Below are 10,283 nucleotides of genomic sequence, written 5' to 3'. Positions count from 1 at the left end.
TCAAGGTTTTAAACCCGTCAAAATTTTCTGCAATACCGTTTCTAAGGTATTGTATGAGATTTTTTATTCATGTTTTTTTAAGGACAACAATATCTCCAGTAGAAAAAAATGCCGTTTTGAATTGTAAAAAAAAAAAAATTCTGTTTTTAAAACAAATGAAGACAGTAAAATTAGCCTGACACATTTACTACTCCAAAATATTTTAAATGTTTCTCAAAACAAAATATATTGTGTTCAAAAGGCAAAAAAGTTTAAGTTGTCTACCCAGACATTTAAAAATAATAAATTTTGGAGCAGTAATCACAATACCGTGATAGAAGACACTTCAGTCACAGTTTGTGAACGTTAAATCAGGTTTATTTTGTATATTAACATAACGAATATCCATACATCACATATCAATGTGCATCCTGTGACATTTGCCATGCAAAAACAGTGTAAAGTTAAACGCTTGTGCTGTGTGTCTGTGTGTGCGTCTACTTTGTAAAACCTCCACAACAAACACAACAAATAATCATTAAAAAATTTATCATTGTAGTATTTCTCACAAACGTTACATGAAATCAGCTTCCTTCATGTCTGTCACTGTGCAGTTTATCTGACACAGCCGGTGATTGAGGCACACTCTGACAGGCACGTGGGAACGGTGGGCGGGGAGAACTAGCATGAAAAGCACAGACAACAATAACAGCTACATTGTGTTCAAAGCAGAAAATTCCAGTATTTTGAAAGGTTTATTAAACAACCGATGGGTGTTTTCAGCTGAAACTGTACAGACACATCCTTCTGTGCTGTGTAATGGTGTTAGATAGTGGCTTTTACTTTTTAAACTCGTCAAACTAACCCATACACCGCCAGAAGTTTAACAGGTCATATGCAGCATACTGATGTGCTTTTTTCGAGTTAGCGGCATTATACAATAGGCCTGCACAATATATCTTTTCAGCATCGATATCGTAATGTGATCATTCGCAATAGTCACATTATGAGTCTCCGCAATGTTGAGTCTGGGTTAAAATTTAGCATATTGCAAGTGTTTTTTGAGGCCGGTGACTGTGTGGGGTTTTTAAAAGCATTTAGGCAAAAGAAATGTACCATTTGTAACTTTGACAAATGACTAACGATTAATTTTATTTAAATGTTTATAAAAGAAAGACTATGCAGTATTAATTTTACATTTGATTATTCAATTACTGTGTTCCAGAGTACAGTTTGACATTTAAAAAAAAAAGCTGTTTATTTATTTGTATCATTTTCTTTATTGAAAGTATCTACGCTTGTTTCTTCTATTTTATGCATATGCACTCCCCTACAGAATCATCCTAATCAAAAATGAAGAAATTCTTTGCAAATAGTTATTTAACAAATCTAGTGAAATTGTATTTCTATCGCAATATATATCGCAGAATGAAAAAAAAATACCGCAATGTTAGATTTTACCAATATTGTGCAGCCCTTTTATACAACATGGAAGTGCCAGGAAAAAATTTAAAACTACTCTGACTGTATTTACCTGACAAAAAACAAAGGTCCTATAAACCAAGCATGGCTTCTGGGTGAGAAAATTATGGAGTAATTTTTGGGTGACCTATTCCTTTAACTTATCATGGCTCAATAAAAGTATCAATTTCTTACCAAATCAAATAACTGACTTGGACATTAAAGATGTATTTAAAATAAATACAAGTTAAAATGCAAGTTAAATAATAGCCACCAGGCCTTTGATACTATACAGCAGGGGTGCTTAATTCTGTTCCTGGAGATCTACCTTCCTACAGAGTTCAGCTCCAGCCCTGATGAAACACACCTGAACCAACTAATTAGGACCTGAACGGCACTGGATAATTACAGACAGGTGTGTTTGATAATGGTTGCAACTGAAATCTCCAGGAAGGTAGATCTCCAGGAACAGGGTTGAGCACCCCTGCTATACAGTATATTTTAGATATACAGTATATGTGTGTGTGTGTGTGTGTGTGTGTGTGTGTGTGTGTGTGTGTGTGTGTGTGTGTGTGTGTGTGTGTGTGTCTCACTAAGCAACTCAATCTGCCTGGTGCAGTAAACAAAACATAATACATAAACAGCATTTATTTTATTTTATTGACTGTTTTGCACAACTTCTAAAATAACTAGCACAGTTCTGACAAACTGACATTATCACATGACACAATCAGCCAATCAGTGTAATACGGTCAATAAGACAGACTGCGTTATCAAATAAGATCAGCCATTTACCATTATCTATTTCCCTTTGTAAAATTTTAAGTGCTTTTGCTTCCCTTGCCATCTTTTAACATTGTGTACAATTAGTACAGTAGGAACTCACGAGTTTATAAACAGTACAGTACTTGAGATTTATACATTCAGAAAATTTCATTCCTTTTGGTTCAAAACCACCCTCAAATGGCTGCATGCGGCGCTGTGTGTTTGTTAGTGTGTGCATGAGACAGCATTAGTGGAGCAACAGAGCCTCTGATTACGGTTTGACTGTGCATCTGGCCTGCACATTACATCAGCTATGTGTGACAGCTCCTCCAAGCCTTCAGGCTCTCCAATCCCCCACCTTGATGCATCAGACCAAGTAAGATTGAGTGCCATGATTTAAAATAGCCATGTTTCTATGAAGTATTAAGACTATAACTAGTCATTTACGTGAACCAAAGGTCAGCAGTAATCAGTTCTACTGAAAAAGATGGCAAAGAATCTCAGTTTAGACTCACTTTAAAATTAAAAAACCCATCATCATTTACTGTATTTATCATTAACATTTTCCAAACTCATCTGAAATTTGACCATCTTCAGAATGCAAATGAAGATATCGTTCATTTCCATCCCTGCACCAAAAGCATGATCAGTCAAAAACTCTGAAGCTTCAAAATGTACATTAATATATCAAAAATAAATGACTCTGAACTGAGCAATCCATCCAAAGTTTTCTGTAGAGTAATGTTATTTTGTAGATGTAGATAAGATCAACTCTTATATTCACATATAAACATCAGTGCTTACTGCAATCAAATTTGCTAGCTGTGTGAGAACTGTTGAGATTCATTCTTGTGCTTCACACAAACACACTGGAGTTTCCGCAAGAACCAATCAAGTTTGCTCTTGTGTGTCAAACTGGAATAGTTTTGAATAGCTTTAGTTTGTTTGCTCAATGTTTGCATATGATTAAAAGCCTCAAATATTCCTTAAATGCATGGACGTTTTACCAATCATTATTACATTTCAGGTCTTTAGAGACCCAGACAGACCTACAGTATACATTTAACAGTTATAAATCTCTAACTGCTGCAGTAGCACAAGACTCTTCAGGTATCTTTAAAACAATGATAAAAAAAGATAATAAATCAGGGCTCAATTTGAGCAAGGCGTCATCAAAGTGCACTTCTCACATTCAGTTTATATTTGTGATCTCAAGTCTATTCTCAAAACTATGACCAGCTCTTCCATCAAGTAACAGTGATTGAGTACAGTAATTGGTCTGCAGAAAAAATAATACATTTTTTTGCAGGTTTTGCAGATTTGCAGGTATTATATTCCTGTGGTAAATAGGAGTAAAACATCTTATGATCATTGTGTATCAGAAAAATGTCATGTTAAAGAATGAAGGTGAGCTTTATCAGTTTTATTTAGTCATTAAATATTTAAGTATTGTTGTACCATACTTCACTGTTATATAGCACAGGTCACTAGTGAAACTATACTGTACACTTTTACAAATATTAATATAAAAACAGACATTCGTTGAAAGTTTAATGTTGATTATACTGTATTGATCTTATTCTTCAAATGTGGAAGTGTACTAGTTTTTGCGATTGTTTTAGAACTTTCGATTCAGTTTCCTACGGGAGAAATGACTGGGAATAATAAATGGCAGTATACGGTCAAACTACTTGCCCTACAAACAAGTGTTTGCATGACTTAACAGAAAAGGTAGTATATTATAACAAGAAAATATCAGTTTGTAACACAGAACAACAAGCTGTCTTTAACGTCTAAAAATGAATGCAAATAAACAAGACGGGAAGTCTCGAGTCAAAAAGATTCAAATGGTTGCGCCCACTCGTCCACGGAGAATAAGGTGAATAGATTAAGAAATATTTCAAATGTTGGAAAAGGATAGTGTATGATGTCCCTAACTTTTAAAGGACCAAAATATGTGTTGAAGGGTTAAATCTACAAACAAAAGCAATCATATCACCTCAGAAGGCATACATAAAACACATCACCTTTATAAGTAAACAAACTTCTGGGCAGAAATCTCTCAGATTTGATTAAAAATCCCATCATGCTTTCTGAATATGAGGAAAATTCTGCTGAATTAGCCATGACATAAGGCTGAGCAAATGATGACAGGACTTACAATTTATAGACCATTTAATAAAAATGATGTCAATAAAACTGAAGGCATTCTGAAATCTCCCTTTTCTACTCGGCGTCCCTCAGCCCTGAAACAGGAGCAACTCCCTCGCTCTTTTATTCCGTCATACACCCTTATATAACTCTAATAAAAGACACAGCTTGCGATGAGGATTTGATTTAGTGTGTCTTTGGAGTTTTCCGAGCCATGTTGCAGCCCGTGGCCCAAGAGGAGAGGGAAGGAGAGGGGAGGGGGTGAGGACTGGAGACTGGACACACTCATGTGGAAAGGAGGATCTGGCCTGGAGGGGCTCAGCCGACCCTCACAGCCCCATCTCGCTGTGGTTCACGCACAAGCCTGTGTGTGTGTATGTATGTGTGTGTGTGTGGCTACGTCAAGGAGGGGGGTGCCTGAGCCAATGAGATTCAGAATGTGAAATATGTGGGTGAAGTTAGCCATGCATAAGCATGTATGAATGTGTGGCTGAGCAAAATGTCATATTTCTACGCCTAAGTAGACATGCATGTTGCATGAACGTGGTGTGTTCATTTAAGCGCTCTCATGTGATTATGTGTGTGACATATTTGCACCTCCCTTTCCAGAATGCCGAGGATGGACACGTATCCGTCCCAGTGTGACAAACACATGCCGATGTAAAGTGTTTCAACGCACACACCTTGCATGACAGTTCTTCGTTATGACGAATGGAAGCGGACGTGTTCTGCCCCGCCGGCCCTCCTGTCACATCCTCCTGCAATGACACACAGCAGAGACGGAGACAGCTCAGACGTATTCAAATAAAATAGCATAAAAAGAAACAAACAACACATACTTAGCATTCGTAATCTTAAAAATGCAGCAGAGGAAAAAAGAAAATTCTCCATATGCAGCAGCAGAGTATCTACCTTCTTCGATTTCTGCAATGCCCTGATGGTCAGCTGATTGGGAATAAGGGAGCAGACAGTCAGTGTGTTTGGCTGAGCATCTCCTCTGCAGTGCAACTTGACTTTAGAGCTTCTGTCTCAAATGCATTGTTAAATTTGCTGCTAATTTTTTGTGACTACTTGATATATGCTGTCCTTTCCATGAGCATTTACCCATGAATAATCAATCATGTACTTGGTTTGTCGCCAGTAAAGTGTCTCTACAGGTACTAGAGCTGCTATGAAGAGGAAAAAAGCAAAAAAGCTTTTCCTAAAAAACTGCCTCGAGTGATTCTGTGAAGGCAATGGACTCTCGTGCTTACAGATCTCTGCCTGTTAATGTGGCCAGACTTGAGTTGAATCAGCGACCGGTGCCTGTTCTAGTGAAACTCTCCATCAAGTCATGTTTGATAATCCATGACCAATCTCATTTCTTTACGGATCTATTACCGTGCCCAAACCCATCCATGCAAGCACAATGTTCGGAGATTAATGTAAAATGTAGTTACATAATTTACTTACATAATGAGACAAAGTTAAGACAGCATTTTATGGCGCCTTTGATAAATCTGCACTTTAGAATAAGGTCCCATTACTTAACTCTAGTTCATTCATTAACTAAAGAAATTACCCTCGCAATAAGGTATCTACTTATATTTGGCCACATTACTTAATAAATATACAATTAATTGTTTCAACTTAGGTTTAGTAAATAATTTAACACATGCCAGCTTTTAATTTTGATAATGTATTAGTAAACATTGCAAAGAATAAATAGGACCTGCTTTATTTATAGACTGTGTGATCAACTCCAAACATCAGCATTTGCACAAACACTTACATATTGTACCTTAGTTTAAACTAAAGACATTGCACAAAGGTTCTTCGAGGACAAAAAAAAACTGCCCAAAAAACATTTGTTCAATGTTTTGCAATTTCAGTGACAAATTTCATTACTGGTATCAGTCCCAATTAAAGGTCCTAAAACTTACACAAATGTTGATTTGAGCCCTCTAACAGTCTGTTTACATGATGCCACTGTTCCTTAGCAAAGCTCAACAATAAGGACTGCCTGCTGGCCTGGGGCCAGTTTACAAGACGCTCGGGACAGCATACAGAATGGTTACTGGTCTGATCGCTTAAGTTTAATTTGGCTGTGACTGTTTATCAATTGCATGCTTTCATGCCCAGACGTTTGTTTCGGGCATATCTCGTTTGCCAAGTAAGCACGGTTCGTGGCATATGTGAATCCCACAATCGTGCTCAAGTCCACGCCAAATCAATCGGTCTGAGATCACCAGAATGAGGTAGTCTTGGCTCGATTGAGCGGATCAATTGTAGTGAAACAAAATGATCCACGAACCAGGCTATATCACAGTGTATTATGGTTGTGTAATGGCCATATATATGGCTATATGAAGAGAGAATGATGAGTAGGGCAGGATGTCATTTCTACCGGCAAATGTGCGTTTCATGTCCATGAAAGTGACAGAATGCTGGAATATTACCGAATGCTGTTTATTTGTTGACCGAAAAAAAATTGACCGAAATTACCATCTGATATTTTTTCCATATTTTAATCTTATATTTTGTAACAGGCCAATTGTTTTGTTCATTTCGACACCTTGAAAGAAAGATCAACATTGCTTCATGATCTGACAGCAGTCCTGGTACTGTGACAAGAAATGCACCCCTGCATGGACCCCCTTCATAGACTTATTTTAGCATTCTTAGTCTAAATTTTTTTTTTAACTCAAAGGCAATAATTGATTAAAATGTAGGCTAATATGATTATTATGTTAATGGATCAATCAAGAACAAGAAGTGAAATGCATTTTAAATCTAGGTTTACAAATAAATTCATTCATTTTCTTGTCGGCTTAATCCCTTTATTAATCCGGGGTCGCCACAGTGGAATGAACCACCAACTTATCCAGCACATTTTTACGCAGCGGATGCCCTTCCAGCCACAACCCATCTCTGGGAAACATCCACACACACACACACAGTCACACACACACTCATACACTATGGACAATTTAGCCTACCTGTACCGCATGTCTTTGGATTGTGGGGGAAACCGGAGCACCCGGAGGAAACCCACGCGAATGCAGGGAGAACATGCAAACTCCACACAGAAACGCCAATTGAGCTGAGGATCGAATCAGCGACTTTCTTGCTGTGAGGCGACAGCACTACCTACTGCACCACTGCATCGCCCTGGTTTACAAATAAATGAAAAATAAAAATATTGACAGTATTATAAACTAATGTAATGAGCCGGTTTCTAAAATTAAGCATTTTGGTGGGTTTTTAAACAAAAAGCATAATATTGTTGTAGTTTTCAACTAAAACATTCACTTTAATTAATCTAATCAGTAGTTAAACTATTTTTAAATTGTCAGTTGTATTTTAAAAAGTTATGCTGAAAAACTTAATGGCTAACTTCTTTTTTTGATGGGGCCAGAGAAAATGTTGGCAGGGCACGTAAAAATCTAAACCACTGGCCCGATCCCTGGCCACTGAACCCTGCTTATTTACTAGTATATGAAAACGTAAATAAATAAGCAAAATTTTAATTAAAGTAATGATTGAATCTTAAGATTAATACCTTGTGGGGTTATTCATTTTAAGACTTTAATGTTGATCATTTTTGAGTCACATGAAAAAAAAAACTTCCACTCTCAAACATAATTACACTATATATTACTGTATACAAAACAAACTCCATACCAACATTCATTCATTCATTTTCCTTTGGCTTACATCAGAGGTCCCCCACAGAGGAATGAACCGCCAGCTTATCCACCATTTGTTTTCAGAGCAGATGCCCTTCAAGCTGCAACCCAACACTGGGAAACACTTATTCACACTCATACACTGTGGCCAATTTAGTTCAACTTTATAGTTCAACTTTAGACTGTGGTGGAACCAGAGCATACGGAAGAAACCCCCCACCAACACGAGAGCATGCAAACTCCACACAAATGCCAACCCAGCCAATACTCGAACCAGCGACCTTCTTCCTGTGAGACGATCGTGCTACCCACTGTACCCAGCTGTGAACCACTGAGCAAAAGTGTCGCCTCCATACCAATATCTATACCAAAATATCAACATTATTACAACAGTGACGTACATCGACTTGAAATCGACTTCTGTTGGAGAAAGTAACTTTCTAATTAGACTAATCAAAAAAAACTAATCATTTCTAATTAGGGAAAAATGGGACGCCACTGATATGCCTGCGCTAAGTTAAAGGAATTCCATGTGACCAGAAAGTAAAGAAGTCATATCGAGGGTGAGGGAAGGTTACAATATTTGATTGAAGTTCACGAGGGCAAATGATTGTTTGTTTGTTTGTTTTTTACAAATTTACTGAAGTGCACAGAAACATATATCGTTTAAAACTACAAATACGTTACATTTTGATTTCAGAGCGACTTAATTACACCCGTTTGGCTTTTACTAAGATTAAATAAATAAATGTATGGTATTTTAACAACGACTGAAGTGTGTCCACTTATTAAAATAAATGCCTTATTGCACTCTGTTAGCTCACCTTTGTTAGCCATGCTGAAACAGGTCCTTTTCATTGTTTCTTTCCTTCAAACTCTGATGTGTTTCCTTGCATCTTGTTTTTAATCCCTTTAGTTGTAAAATAGTGTCTGGAAATCTCACAATTTTGTTGGATTAATTCACCAACACATGTTTTAAAAACCGAGCATAGAAAAAAGCAACAGCGCGAAAATTGTTCCACTTTACGTCACGTTGCTATGGCAATGACGTGCCAGACTGACGTACATAAATTAAAGTTAAGTTGTTGTTTTTTTTTTTTAGTTTTTAAAATGTATTACTGTTTGTTACAGTTTACTTATATGTCCTTATATTACTTATAACTTAATGTCCTTCTGTGGATATGCAATATTACCACAGTGTCAATTGTTTTTCATAACAGATGTAGGTCATTACAGGTAATATATGATATATAATATAATATATCATGATCAACTTTTATGTCGATTCCAAAAAATGTTCCCAGTATGTCAGATTTTATTGATTTTAAAGATTTTATTGTAATTTTTACACATTTTAACATTGTTTTAAAACCATGTTACAATGTTTTAGCACATAGCTAATATTTTATGACTTTGGATGGATGGATGGATGGATGGATGGATGGATGGATGGATGGATGGATGGATGGATGGATGGATGGATGGATGGATGGATGGATGGATAGATAGATAGATAGATAGATAGATAGATAGATAGATAGATAGATAGATAGATAGATAGATAGATAGATAGATAGATAGATAGATAGATAGATAGATAGATAACAAACAACAATTGCTTAACAAACAACAGCAAGGTCACTGGTTTGAGTGCCGGCTGGGCCAGTTGGCATTTCTGTGTAGAGTTTGCATGTTCTCCTTGTTTCCTCAGAATGCTCCGTTTACCCCAACAATATAAACTAAATTTAAATTTGCGGTGTGTGTGAATGTATGGGTGTTTCCCAGCACTATGATGGTTTGCAGCTTGAAGGGCATCCGCTGTGTAAAACATACAGTTGAAGTCAGAATTATTATCGCCCCTGGTTTTTTTCTGCCAATTTCTGTTTAACGGAGAGATTTTTTTCAACAAATTTCTAAACATAATTAACATAGTTTCTAGTAACTGATTTCTAATAACTGATTTCTTTGATCTTTAAGCATGATGACAGTAAATTATATTTTTCAAGACACTTCTATACAGCTTAAAGTGACAGTTAAAGGCTTAACTAGGTTAGCTTAATTAGGTTAACTAGGCAGGTTAGGGTAATTACGCAAGTCATTGTGTAACTTTGTTTGTTCTGTAGAGTATCGTAGAGTACTTGTTCTGTAGAGTATTGTAGAGTATTGAAAAAGGGGCGTAAAAGGGGCTAATAATTTTGACCTTAAATGTAAAAAAATAAAAATAAAACTGCTTTTATTCTAGATGAAATGAAACAAGAC

At 36.5% G+C, this 10,283-nt stretch overlaps 1 long non-coding RNA gene across 2 annotated transcripts; it reads right to left on the bottom strand.

Moving 5' to 3' along the window:
* Nucleotides 1–338: 338 nt before the first annotated feature.
* On the bottom strand, nucleotides 339–9,067 carry LOC142644785 (uncharacterized). Of its 2 annotated transcripts, NR_200039.1 has the most exon segments (3): nucleotides 339–5,114; nucleotides 7,335–7,506; nucleotides 8,849–9,054. It is a non-coding gene; the product is annotated as an uncharacterized LOC142644785 (long non-coding RNA).
* Nucleotides 9,068–10,283: the final 1,216 nt, after the last annotated feature.

The sequence above is a fragment of the Danio rerio genome, chromosome 7 (genome assembly GCF_052040795.2).
Source record: "Danio rerio strain M-AB ecotype USA chromosome 7, GRCz13ab, whole genome shotgun sequence".
In the NCBI taxonomy this organism is placed as follows: Eukaryota; Metazoa; Chordata; class Actinopteri; order Cypriniformes; family Danionidae; genus Danio; species Danio rerio.
The sequence above is the reverse complement of the archived record's forward strand: the minus strand, read 5'-3'. Positions and strand labels throughout refer to the sequence as shown.